A 15,184-nucleotide genomic window follows, 5' to 3' on the forward strand; every position below is an offset into this window, starting at 1 on the left:
GTACATGCAGATGAATGCAGGACCTCTGTCACTTCCAACTTCTTTTTGGGAGTCATCATGGGAGTGCATGGGGCCCAGGAGTACAAAAGCCATTTTCCCTCTTGCAAGCTTTTGAGTGGTCTGTCTCCTGAGAAACATTCATAATTTCAACTCCCAGACAGCCTGCATGTCCCAGAAGTGCTCTGCAGAGGATGGTGGAGAAAAGGGCTTAAGCAACTCCATATGTCTGACCAAATATTAGCAGAGGAGTTTGCATTGCCAGAAGGACTTTGTCTTCTTAAGTGACTCACTGCTTGCAAGGATCTGCATAGGTGCTGGACTCAGCATGGAGTCTACTACTGGGGTCCATGCAGAACCTGCACAGCAACCCAGGTTGCTCTCCTTTTTACCTCTTGTTACAACAACCTGTCATACATCCTTTTCTGTTTCTCTTCCATCACTGGGAAGCACCTTGAGCTAAATACTCCTCTTTATTTTTTTCACAGCAGTGATATACATTCCTGCTCTTGTCCTTCTCTTGGTGACTCAGATGTGCTTAAGCCCCAGGGTGGAATGGCCATCTTCCAGATCCCTAAATGACTGCAAAGTCATTCTGTTAATTATTTTTCTTCCTTGAAGGAAGGAAAAGTAAGAAATTATTTCCTCCTGCTTCATTTCTGCATCATAAGGCCACAGCTGGCACACTGCATCATTTTTGTATTCTTCCATTTTTTGTTTGTGAACTCAGCTTTCTTGGAACTGCAGGTGTCAGCCCACAAGATAAACAGTGAAACATATCAGAGTAAGATCACTGCTGAAAGCTTTATATTATTAAAACTTTCTTGAAAGTCTAAAGTAAATATGACATTTCCTCTCCCTGGAAAAGTGGTGGCAGGATAGGATTCATAACCAGAGCTTCCATTGCTGACTGCAGTTCCATAATCTGCTTCAGTGTGGGAAACCCATGAATGATACCTCAGGGGTAATGAAAGAAGAAAGACACAAACCAACCAGGAGTCCTGCAGGGAAGATGGAAGGAGGAAAGGGAAGTGCTGCATAAATCCTTGGGCAGCCCAGCACACCTCAGGGAATTATGAAATACCTGTGGAGTTCATTGGCCATCTTGCCTTTGGACACAGGCATCTGTCAAAACAATAACCAATATGGTGCGGATGGCACGCTGTGTTGAAACTCCCACTCCTCCATTCCCACTCTTATGTGTGCCTGAGAAGCCACATGTGAAGGAGTACTGGAAAATTTTTCCCAGTATGCTTGGTGGGACAGCCTGCTGGTGAGCCACATCTGTTCTCTCAGGGGAAAACTCACTCCCTGGGGCCTCCTCTTCCCTGTCCCCTCTCGTAAGAGAACAGCGTTATGGGGAGAGATTGGTGAGTTCAGCTCCTGGGACACTGGCATGTACTGTGTTAGCCTCCACATGACAGAAATATGAAAGCAGGGTTACTTGTAGTTAGTATCCCTTGCCTCCCAGGATAATTGTTTCAGTGCTTGTTCTGATTCTGGCATGGCATCCCAGGCATATGATGTATGTTTCTACTATGATATATGTTCCTGTTACTGATGCCAGCCCTGTGCTTCCTTGGATGATATTGCAGGTATCACTGGGAATATAACCTTGTGGCCAATAAGCTGCATAGTGGCAGCACACTCTTGGGCCGATGGACCATGCGATGGCTGGCAGCCTGCAGCCCCGAAGTGTTACCTGGCAGTCTGAAGCAGTCTGAGAGGACAATGTGTAACTAAACACCAAAGAAGGGGATATGCCGTACCACCCATCTCCTGCAGACCAGCAGGCAGAGGAGTAGTTAGCAAAAAGACAGAACACCAGCAAAAGAGCAGCTAAAAGAATATGTATAAAGAAATACTTATTTTTGTGCCCATTTGCTTCCAGATGTGCTGTAACCACACTAAAAGGAGACAGGGTAGAAAGGATAAGAACAGCTCAATTGGCTGCATACTTGAAACCTGAACAGCATTGGCAAGCTCAGACTGTATTCAGCCAGGAAAGGAGGCTAAGGATTTTCAGTGTAGATGACAATAGTGGCATAAGCAACCACATAAAACTTATAAATGCATATAGGATCCAACTTCAGCTTCTTCCCTGAACAAAATAGTTTCTGTCCTGGCATTTATAAATGCAAACCATCCCTCTGTGTTTTACGTCTCACATCAAGGAGAAATACAAGCTTCTGATGTAATTACATAAGTGCTTAGAAATATTTATTATTAATGTAGGTTATGTGTCATCTGTTATGTTATACAAAGTAGGGGCATTAATGGCTTCATGTACAATGCATGAGTCAGCAAAAAATTAACAGCTGGTATTCATGTTTATAATAGTCTCCAATAGACTATCCCAAACTGTTCATGTTTTTATCAACATGAAACCATTCTGTAGGTCATATGGGTAAAAATACAGCATCTGCTATTCTTATTCAAGCTTTAGTGTCATAATCACATGACAAACAGAAAGGAAGGACAGTACCATGCACTGGTTAGAGTGTTTTTCCTTACTCAGAACAATTTAATGCCTTTTAAGTTCCAAAATGCCTTTAAAAAAGCACCCTACGACAAGTCATTTCCAGGGAAGCCTTGTACAAGGTACCACTATAAGAGGCACTCAGAAAACCTCCTGTTGAATCCTGTGGATAGCTCTGATCATCCAGGGTGACAAAAGATCAACTCGAACAGGAAAAGACACAAAAGCTCTTAAGATGACTAGAGGCTGGGCAGGCCCATCACAGCAGAGCATGTTGTTTTGCACCCCAGATAGAGAAGACAAGGACAGAACTATCATCCCTGCCTACAGTTTGTTGGCCAGTGCCCTCATATAAATGTTGTGCAGGGAGAAAACAATTTCAGCTACTGGATTATGTTGGCACAGGTTTAAAAAATAAAGAAATCTGGACAAGAAACTAGGAGAGATGTGCAACAGAAGAAAAGTATGGCTCTGAAACACTGTCCCAGTACATTCTGAGAAAAACTGTCCTGGGCTGAGGATCTAAGCTGTATGTTTATAGCAGAGAATGTATTATTGCATGTCATACCTTTGAGAACAAGTAAACTGGACTCAGCATATCAGCAGGTCCATTCAATACTAAATTCCCCAAAACAGCTGGACAGCAAATATGTCTTTCTTATCTGTATTTCTTTGTAAAGTCGTAAGTCAGCTGTATCTAATTGGAAACAAGGCTATCACCAACACACTATTAGAAATAACCTCAATGCAGGAGCATTACTGACTATAACAGTGTAATCAAAACTAATTACGACTTGGGCCGTAGACAGAGAAGGATTTTATTTCATTGGCACCATTCTCCTACACAAGAATCTTTCAATGGCACATCCCCATGCTGTTGCAATACAAACAAAGGTAACAAAACTAAACAAGCATACAACTGTTAGGATTTTTAACAGTTGTTCTGAGGGCTTCTCAGTATCCCAAGTTTTACACATCATGAGATTTCTCACCTTAAATTTGCAAAATAGAGAGGTGGTTCTATTTCAGAGGGTCACTTCAAAAGGCTTTTATGTTGGGAAGGAGGCACACTGGAAACTCAGAGAGTGGAGTAAAGCTACTCAGACACATAACCTTTTCCCCTTGTGTCCAAACAGCTCCATGGAAATTATATAAGAAATTACAGAGTGGTGTTACAGTGCCTCTCCTTTGAAACTACTCCTTAGCAGGCGCCTCTTTGCCAGTGGGGGCACCATGTTAGAAAGTGAAAGGGGAGTTGCAGAGAAGTGTGGTGGTGTAGATATGAACACCTCATTTTCTGGCAATCCAGACGGCTAGGAGAATGAATCTAGCATGTGCAAGAAGGTGTTTTCCATGCATCCAACACCACCTGCTTGTACCATATAAAAAGACTGGAATCAATTAAGTTGCATGACTGAGTAGCAGAGAGTTTCAGGAGGGAAAAATATATCACAAACTTCTGGAACTAAAGGAAAATGACTAGCAAGGAGGGATAGGCAAATTGCAGAACCACTTATAGTTTACCTATGTTTCTATTGATTTTCTTTTTCATCTGCTTTATCCAAACTACATCAGTCTGCAAACATGGGCTGCCAACTTCATCAGAAAGTTTATTTCTGTGGAGAACTAGGCTAGTAGTCCACAGTGAGTAATTTTTAAACAGTTTAAGCCTTCATCTGTTCATGAGGAACATAACATCTTCATACTTATTTACTAGCCAGAGCCATTCATTTTACTGCTATTTATCTGTGAAGAATCTTCTCAAGTGAGTTCATTACATGTGCCAGTATTTCAAATGCCAGGTTTACTGGTTGCTGTCACTGGATACTAATTCCCTTAGCAATGTTCCTGGCATTTTATAGTTTTATAGTAGGAATATTTAAATACATGAAGCTCCAGTCTTGTATCTGGAAGTATTTCTTTTTCTCAACTTAAAGTTTGACATTTTTGTAACAAATACCTCACTTCTGGGAAAATTTAGAGGAAGTAAGATGGTTCCAAAAAATGGCAAGACCCATCTTTGCCCTCTCACCTGATCAAATAAGCTCAACAATTGTTGCAGCCTGTTTGATTAAGCAACTCTTCTGAGACATTAAAACATATTGATCTTTGATCCTAAATGAAACACAGATGTCCCTGTTGGTTTTTTTCATTCTTAGCTATAGTCCAGACATGAATAACCAGCTATTTCAGAATTTCAAAGGATGAATTTCCTTCCTTAACTCTTTGCAGCCTTCAAAATCTACATAATTGAGAAGGCCACTAATTACATAGCTCTTCAGTCCCTAAATTAATTTATTTGGTGTAAAAAAGGAATTGTGTGAATTTATCTGCAGTTAATTTACTTAGTCTAGGCATGATGCTAACGACTTTCCTGCGAAACACTGTCCCGGTGCAATGGAGCAGCTATGAGCTTAAACAAGGAGAATTACAGTTCATGTCCTCTATTTTTTCCTCTCTTTTCCCTGGAACTTTCTATCTCCCCCTTAGGTAGAGTTTGTTCTTTATACAGAGCCCCAAGGACCCAGTCTTTTGTTTTTGGAGGCAGAGGACAGCCCAAAGAGCTCAAGTATGCAAATCCCAAGAAGAAGCAAAGGTGAGAAGCATTTCGGTTCCATCAAAATGGATTTGAGAAACATGTGGAACAGATTCAATTCATATATCCCTTATCTTAACCAACAACCAAATATTTTTTTATTAACGGTAAGTGATTGGATTCCAGTTTTATTTTATAGAATTCTAAATGCAGAAATCTAAGAGAAGAAAAACAGTCACATTAGCATCTGTGAAATAATGACTCATATGCCCACAGAGTCATTGTCTTACCCTAACAATATGTGAAGCCTAAAGAAGCTTTTGTTAATGATCTCTGTTGAGGGATTGATGGTCACATAAATGGCTGGCATCTGCTGTTCCAGAAATGAACTAAACTAATTTAATTTCATCTCTTGAAAGAAGATAATAGCCACAAAAGTATCAGACGCAGAGTTTCTCTGTGTTTCTCTCTTATTTTGCAGACTTTCTCATTCATTTCAGTGAGAAGCTGGGCATGTGAATATGAGACTGTAAGGAAACTTGACAGCCTTTGAAATGCAGGCTTTTAAGAAACAGATGCACAACAGAAGAAGGACTGATGTAGAAGTGACAATACATTAGCAAAGAAATGGAAAAGGGGAAGAACAGGTAGAAATCGCAGAATGAAAGGTGGATTGATTGCTTGGATTTCCACTGTATGTACACTGGAGGACTGTTTTGAAAATCATTAGAAAATTAGGAGGTGTTTTTTTCTCTTTAGGTGATGCTGGTTACCCAGCCAATTAATACATGAAAATCTAAAGAATATAGTATACCAGGAAGAGAGTGAAAAGTTCTAATTCTTAACTAGTACACATGACCAAAATCAGAGCTCTCTTGTCCCCTATTCAGATACTCAGATATGAAATCCTTCACTTCCCTTTTGTACTCTAGAATCATAACTATCACAGGTTATTAGCGTAATCATTTTCAGGGACGCATGCACTTTTCTGTATCCTACCTTCACACAGTAGGTGATTAAAAAAGCACATTAGATAAAACGAATTGTACAATTAAGCCTCAGCTCCCTGAAAACTGACTGTCTGCCCTGAAGAGTCCACTCATCTTACAGAAGGAAGGGGAGGACAGCAGCTAATTCTAATATGCCGCTTGAACCCAATTCTTGGTTGAGCTAAATGAGCAAGGTTTCACTGATATCAACAAAGTTGAAGTGATTCATAGTGAGAAAGGGTATGATCCTTAATCGCTGCTTATACTGTTATTTATCTACACTTAATGATGTCTTCTTTTCCTTGAGGTAGGAATTCTTCATAGATTTTTCTCATAAATCTATATATGCTACCTTTAGGGCTTTCTGGGGAAAAAAACCCAGAACACAAGATCTTCAATTTTGCAACTGTTATTAGGAATGCTAGAGCCACATTGTAAATTTTAGCTTGATGGTGACTCAGTCTGATACCACGCTGACTTCCAAAGGAGATAAAATTTTTTAGACAAGCACTGACAGATGTTGTGGATCTGAGGCAGAAAAACAGCCTTTAGTATTTAATGTGGTAATGAGAAAGTAAACTGCCTGAGGCATGAAATATAATTGTTCACTTACACTGAAAACATATTGATGCCAAAACAGTCATTACAGTCATGGATGGGAAAAGCAGTAAAATAATAGATCCAAATCTTCTACAAACCACAGTATTGAAACTTCAGTATTTTCTTTAAGTAGCCCCTGGAGAAAGTGCAGGCTTTAATGATAGCATTGGTATAGGTCTCTTGGTGCTAGAAATGGTGGAAAAGTTGGTATATACACACAGCGGTTCATTAACGAGTCTTTCTCAGATCAAGTGGAAGAGCTGACTGAATACTGTAGCTATACATTGTAGGTCCAGACTACCACAGCTACTACCAGTGATAGACAGGTTATAGCATGATTAGAGAGGAGTGCCCCAAAAGGGTGTTAGAAATACACATTTTGGCAAAGGGACAGCCCACAGAAGTTGAGTCTTGCATTTCTTATGTGGTGTGAAAGGATTTGGCCCATCTGAGCTAAGCCATCCCAGCAGCACCAGAACTCCACAAGAGATCAAATTTGAATGCACCAGCTATTGGACAGCACAGTGCATATCAGTAATCCTCTGCTGTTGCAGGAATGAAGAAGAAATAGAAGTCAAAAGAGTTTTCATGAGTAAGATATTGACGTCTCCTGGCTGAGGCAATAGATACAAGGAGGCAAGAGGCTGGGCCATCAAACACACAAGCAAGGGGGGATTCCCCCATTCTGATTCAGGAGAGGAATATTTTTGTGAGTAGATGGAAAGCTTTGACCACCATGGTATGCTCTTCCAAATTTTTTCTGGAATTTGAGTTATATTTTATTTGTTGTTTTAAATAGTCAACCAAAGCAAATAACTGAAGTTCTGAGATTTACCGTGGTCAAGTTACAGGATAGGTTTCATAAGTAATACAAGTGGCATGGATATAGCACTGAAAATATAAAACTAGCATACTTTCAGTAAAGCAAAACCAGCAGAGAAATACATCTTCCTAGTTCATTAAACCAAAAGATGCAAAACCTTGGAACACCATTCTCCAAATCTTCACTAGGAGAAAAAAATGAAAAAATGTTCAGCTGCTACTGTAACCTGAGGCAGCTGCAGTGCTAGTTGCAAATCAAAGGCAAAACCTGCTATCGAGCTGTTCTGTAACGTTTATTCTTTTTTAAAAAGATTCTTTACTGCAGCTTTTTATTTGATCAATAAAACAGCAAACCAGATCCAAAGAAGCCATGCTTCTGTAAGGCAGCATGCTCTGCTGCTCTAGGGCAGGTGGGCAGGCAGGAAAGAGTCCAGGTGGGCACCAGGAACACCAGGCCACCATGATTTCACATTTTTCCACTGCAACCGGGAAGCAGCACAACTTTAATTATTGTCCAAACCACAGATCAATGCCTTCACATTGGTTTGGAAAACACTCTGGATATAAGGTCCCCGAAATCACAACATGATTTCTAAGTAATATAAAAGGCAATTTGTATTAATTACTCTGTATGGAAAACATTAGCTTCTCTCAGAAATAGATTATTGCTATCTCCTTCCACCATGCCCTCAAGTATTTATGATTGGTTTCCATTTCCTTTTCTTATCCTTACCCAGGACCTACATGATTGTAGCTGTTGTAAATCACTAATGTACTTCTAACTTCAGTGAGGTTTGAATTTAATTTGTTAACTTCTCTCTACATTTGAATTTTATTGTTCATTACTTTATTCCTTTCTGCTAGGTACTGTATAGACACATCAAAATTTCCAAATAAGTTTACCTTTCCCTTAGCATCATTAAAGGAGCACAGACATGAGAAGGGATTTTTGACAGCTGTAGCTCTAGTTTCAGAATTATTGTAATTTTCTGTCCTCCATGCCTTCAAAATACTTAGGTGACTTAAGGAGTCTCCTTTACTTAAGCCTTATAACTGAGCTAAAACAGACTTGGATAAATAGACTTGGACTTACCCATGTCCAAGAACAGGACTATCAGATGTAATCCCCTTAGGCATTAAAGTGCAAGTTAAGATGTCTATGTACGTAATGCTCCTTCCCTGGCACTGCTGCCACTTTTACACAGCTGAGAATCACTATGTCTAGCATGTGTCTTGGCTAGACCAGAGTCCTTATTGCCTCTTCTTACCAAAGGTTTCGAGAAATAAGCTTAAAGGATGTGAGGATGTCCAAAGTGTATCTAACGCATACCTACTACACAGAGCTTTGTTCAAAACACAGCGTCAATTTTTTTGAAAAAGCAAATTAGTTTGGTGGTAATGGGTGCTGATCTTTCTAGTCTTTTTTTCTCCTTCTACTCTTGTTCACCATACATGTTTATCCAGTATCCCATTCTGTTGGCCACTATAAAGGAGATATGACATATGTGTCCTTATCCATTGGAGAAAGTTAAAAACATACCTGCCACCATCATATTTTTTATTCCACCTCCTTTTTTGAAGCTACTTTTCAGAAAAAAAGTCTTAGTCCACTGACTGAGAAAAAGTAAACGTAACTTTCTACCTCAAAGGACAGAAGTGCTTACCAAGGAAGCATACCAGATTCTAGTCCCTGAACAAATAAGCATCTCTCGAACAATTGCTTGGTCTACATTTTCAGTAATGAATTTATGCATTAACCTTAGGGGAAAGGTAGAAGCACATACATCTTTCAATTCTTGCTGAATTTGAACCTAGAAATTAATTTCTTTGAGAAAAGCCATTTAAAAATACTTCATCACACACATCTTTGATTTATAGTAACCCATAACCTGAAAGGTATTTAGCAAAGCTAGGTGAACTGGTCTGTGTTTACTTCTTTGTCACTCAAATAAATATTTGCCTTTTAGATTACTTAAGAGATGAGATTCCTACCTTCAGAAATCTCTGTTTCCTGGAATTAGCATGAGTAGACAAACAGGAGCACTTGTCTGGAAGCATTTCAAAGGCTCTTAAACCAGTACAGGAGACCTTTTTTGCAGTGATTGTAGTCATGACCACATGGTCACTGTGTAAAAATGAATTGTGGTCATCTATCTTCTGAGTAACATTTTAAATTGGAAAATATTGGTGCATGAAAATCTTTCACTGGATGCAGCAGGAGGTTATAGGTCTCAGATAAGATATCTGGTTCAAAGTTAGAAATCACCTTACAGAAAGAGCCATTAGGTCTCATGCCATGCTTTTAGTGATACTGAAGACTGAGCTTCATACCTTGCTCAGAGCAGGGACATGTAACTGCTTTCATTATAAATGAATTATTACATATATATATATAATGTATATCATATAGTATGAATATGCTAATCATTTTGGTCTCTTTCAAAAAAAAATCCACACACAAACACAAATAGTCTCAAACTTCTCCCTGTGTAGCCTATGTACTCCCTTCATTCAAGAATTCTGATGTTGCTAAACTGCCATTTTCTTCCCTTGCTCAGCTAAATGTCTTCAGGGCCAGCTCCTAGTGCACCGTGAAGTGAGTAAGGTCATTCTTGTAATCTTGAGTTCCCTGATAGTTGCCCCTATCCCAAGCAAATCAACCAATAAATAAATAATGTGGCACCTTACATTAGAACTTCAGTGTGAAATAAGGCTACAGTCCCAATGCAATCACAGAAATAATATTCTAATTATTAACTTTATTCAGAGTTCCCACTTCAGAATGAACCATTCTGATTCCAATATATTACAAGATTTCTGCATGTAATTTTTTCTTCTTGCAATTTGTGTAACAAAGGTCACTGAGAAAGAACTGATGGAGTTTGGGGAGTTTAATTACTTTGAGCTTTTATATTAAGCAGAGTTTATCAGTGATTATGTTTGACTTGGAGCTGAACCTATTCATTAGATACAGAGAAAGCTGTTTGATTGTGAAGTAATAAAGCTTCGACTTTCTTACCAGGGAGTCAACAACATTATAATTTGTCACTATAATTTTCTTCCTCTCTATTGTAGGCAACAATAGATCTTTCTTGCAAAATGATGGGCAACAGCTTTATACCCCATCAGCATCACCAGCAGGGAGCTGTGGGTGGTAACACTGTACTGTTGACTGTTTCCACCCCATTTCTGGATGTCTTCCCTAAATAATGAAACTACATTTTTTCGATAATCCTGATTGGTACAGTAAACAATGAAATAACCCTGCCACCATACCTCCCTGGCAGAAAGCCAGCAGGCTGAGGATTCAGAGAGAATGCCTTAAGGCTTGAAATAAGTAGCTGTCACTGTCTAGGTCAGCAGCTGCAAATGAACCCATGCCAGCAAAAATAAGAGTATTTAGCAGTTTATAAGTGAGTTTAGAATAGTTTATTCCTTCCCCTAACTCACCCCACTCTGGAGAAATCATCTTTAAAAAACACCTTTCCATGATTTTTTCCCCTCTCAGTTCTTTTCTTGTTAGAAAAAGTCATAAAAAGCCTAACTTTTAAAGAAAACAAATTTTGTGCTGTTTATTTCGTTCTGCTTTGCCTGCTTCTTATTTCCCCCTCCTCCTTTTCCACACTGTAATTAAAAGAAGAGAAAGTAAAAGACAGAAAGGATTCAAGACAAAGAAGATAATTCTCAGAAGCTTTCAAAAAACAGCAGATGCTTTGAATATTCATTTTGTGAAACACTTATTTTTAAGGAAGTGTTGCAACAGAAATGTGACTTCTAGATGCAAGAAGGGACATCATCTTGGGGAAGAGGATATCAATTAGACAACACAGGTTTAGTATCATCTGGTGGTCACAGTGAGCTACCAAACTCTCGTAGTTGGTGAGTCTAAGAAACAAAAAAGGTATAATTTCTGAGGGCAGCAAACAACTACTCCATGTGCTGCAGAGAGATAAGATGACAAGAGCAACTGACAATTTTTTCTATGCTTTTGGCAAAGAAAAGCTTCATAGCACCATAATAAAAGAATGAGAGAGTGGGAACAGGAATGGAGAAGAGCTGATGTCTGAATGGGAAACACTGAGTAATGGGGAAAGAAATAAAAGGAAAATACTGTAAAACTCAAAGGGTTATTAGTAATATAAATAGATGGTCTGAACTAGAACTGTTTTTCATTCACTGTCTGAATCATTCACTAAAAATGAGAATTTTGGGCTTACACATAAATTTTTTCTCCATTGAGGAAACCACAAAATCAGCTCATACCACATAAAACAAATCAGTCAAAAAACACTCTCCCTTCTCTCCTGAAACCCTCTTTCAGTTCAAGTAAAACACATAGAGTAAAACATTGCAAATAAGAAGAAATGCTTAAATTGACCCTGAAATAAAATGTTTTGCTCTACAAAAGGAAATAAAACATGGCCATATCTGATACAAAAATTGAGTTACATTTAAGAAGTTAAAACTGGAAGTAGAAGGCATTACCGTGTTAATTTTTCCACTAAGCAGAAAGGGTCATATAAAAATATCCATTTTCATAATTGACACAAGTTATCGCTTTCCTTAATTTTTTATCTATTTTTGGTTTAGTCACTTGTCTTCAAATAACATGTTTGTAGTGTCAGTGATTCTGTAGCACTATTCTCTGAATTTATATCTAGAAAAGGACCATCATCCTTCTGCTATGTCACACCACCTCTCAAATAAAGAGCCAAAAACAACACAGAGCTTCCTAATCTGTGCTGTGTATAGTGAGTTACAAACTCATCTTTCTTCCACTGCTGATTTTTTGTAACCCTTTTCTGACATAGAGTACTGCTAATGCTTTATGCCACCGCCTATAATGCTGTGCCAGGAAGCTGATGCTCCTGGCCCACAAAGGTTTTGCTATACAACCCCACTATCACTGCAGTGGAAGGAAAGGACAGGATGTGCAGCACTATGCCAAGTGATAATATTAAAATTTTAGGTTATGATATTGAAGTTTTAGTAGATATAATCAACTGTTATTTGCAAGGAATTTCTTTACTTGGTAAGGTGAATTACTAGGTTGCAACTTGACTTCAGTAGAGAACTATTCCCTGTACAGCAAACCAAAGAAATATTTTGGAGAACTCAATAAAATCAGCACTTGTCCCTTGAGCAAAGGAGTTTTCAGATGGATTCTTCACTCCAACAATTAAATAGATGGCATAAAATGGAGACAAATTTATGCCTGCAGTCACTCTCTCATCTGTAAAGATGGTACTGGTTCAGAAAACAGTTTTATATGCTCACACAGGGCTGAGTAGCTTAGATTACAGGTGAGAATTTAATTGACTTCATGGCTCCTGTTCATCACATCAACAGTTTTACTGCTACACAAACCCTCCTGTCCTCTCCAGCTGCCATTCCATTTCCTTTGCTTCTGAGAGTCAAATAGAAGAATTTCCTGATGAGGTGGGGAAGAGTGAATTAAACTACTTTAAAATACAATAAAAACTTTTAAGTGGCTTTGTTCATTTGACAGAATGAACACCTATCTTCTGCACTGCTTTCATTTTATGTCCAGTTCTGACACAGGTTATAAAATCACTAGACATTTTGTAATACACATACTGTCATTGACGTAAGAAAATGGAACAAGACAGACAAGCAGGCTATAGCACATACAGAGCACGGAGAGCTGTTTAAGACAGCTTCTCTATCCAAAAGTGTTTTCTGCATGCGGTCCCGAGAGCAATAACTGAAAACCAAACAACATAATGGCTCACTCAGCTACAATTATTCAGGTTCTACATCAAATAGACTGTGTTTTGCTTAAAAATTCACAGGAGGGTAAAAGATGAAACATGAAGGTATTTTGTAAGTAAAAAAGTAAAAGTGTGTATATTTAAACAGGTATGTTTTGAGATGATGGGGACACAATTTCAAGGCAAGATTCTTAGTTTCCTGCATTGGCAGGGCCCTTCTATAGCTAACTACCTTTCAAATCAGTTGCTGATTTTTTATGGAGAGATCCCGGCATGATAAAGTTGACATCAACAAAACTCAAAGGCAGTTGTATTAGAGTGTGTAAAAAAACAAGGCAGGTCATGCATTTTAAAGTCATGATGATTTTTGGTGGAGGATGCATTTCAGTACATTGTCTGCCTTAGAAAGTCTCACTCCTAATGTACTTGCATCTTTGTGGCCCAGGAAAAAAATAAAGTTCTCTTGAAAGTAGGATACATTGGCAGAGAAACTCTTCACTGCAAACAGCAGTCTGCAGGGATAGTTAAGGATTTATGAACTTGTTTGCCATCTAATTGAAAGAAAAACTAACAAACATATGGCCTAAGTACTTGTCCCTGTCTCCTAGTTTTGCTTTGGAGGTTTTGACTTTGCCATTAGTGCAAGGCAATGAAAAGAAACGAAAATACACTTTCAGAAATGTCTTATAACATACATCTAAAGAAGGAAAACTGTTCTTCATTACTTATTTATGAAAGGTAGCTAACAAGCAAAGGGAAACAGACAGTGAAGAGACATCTTCCACCACCAACTGTCAGAGTTCATGCTATGAGAAGAATGATACTCATCATTTTTTCTTTTATCAGCTACTTTTTAACCATACAGATAAATTAAATGGAAGACAGCAATAACCACTTCTTTCTTTAAACATTCAATAAAACATTATAAGATGAAAATTTTCTGTTGAATTCTCTTTTCCACCAAAATGAATGGTTACTTGTAAGAAATATTCCATTTGCATCTAAATGGTGCATATGAGTTACTGAAAATTACATGTTTTCAGTCTTTAAAGTAGAAAACTCAAATTTAGACTATTAAAAATCATTAAGTAGTACAATTTCCCAGTCCTAGGATTTTATGAAATTGTTTTCATTGGTTCAAATAATTTTGCTTCCACAGATGATTTTTATAGAAACAGCTGCATCAGTGCAAGCTGGTAGTGTGGACAGTTACACAAGCACAAAGGTACACAGGCGGTGGTATTTCCTTTCCCTTACTGAAAGTAACGATATACTATTCCTGTAATTACTGCCTGTATATCAACTGCCCAGATGCAAAAGAGAGATGATTGGAAAAAGTTTACTGGGACAAGTTTTTAAGAGAACAAAAAAATTATCCATAAAATATTTTCAAGAATGTGTTTATAGAACTAGTTGTTCTTGCTAGCTGACAGCAAGATGTAGCAAAGACAAGCAAAGACTTTTGGGCTGTTATCTTGCTTAGGACATAAATCAGGTGTGGCAAATCCTTCTGACCCCACAAGCTTCACACAGAAATCCTTGGGTAACTACATAGGACACAAGCTTTGTCACCACAATAAGGGAAGGGAATACTCTGAAAAGGTTCTTTTTCTAGCTGACGCTAGATCCCCAGGGATCTCACTGCCTCAGTGTGGAGTTATCCTGAGGAGAGAAATGATGCTGGGCTCAGCATCCCCCAGCCAAGCATCTGGGTTATGCAGGAAGAGCCCTGCATCTGTACAGCTCTGAGATAAAGTGCTGGTAAGTGAGCTGTGCTTGAGCCATGCAAGGCACGTGAGTCACAGTGTGGTCAGCCCTCCTTTAAATAGTAGGACAGACTAAAAGATCAGGATCATCAAGCTGCCGTAGGAGCTGCAGATAACCGAAAAAATGGAGAAACAGAGCAGGGGGCAAGGATGACTGTCAGTACCACAAGATGCCATTTATTGTCAATATGAAAACATTTCTGTCATTCTGCAAAAGACTGGATTTTCATTACAAAGAAAAACATGCTTATTCGTATTTGTTA

This window comes from Falco peregrinus, chromosome 6 (assembly GCF_023634155.1).
Source record: "Falco peregrinus isolate bFalPer1 chromosome 6, bFalPer1.pri, whole genome shotgun sequence".
NCBI classification, from domain to species: Eukaryota; Metazoa; Chordata; class Aves; order Falconiformes; family Falconidae; genus Falco; species Falco peregrinus.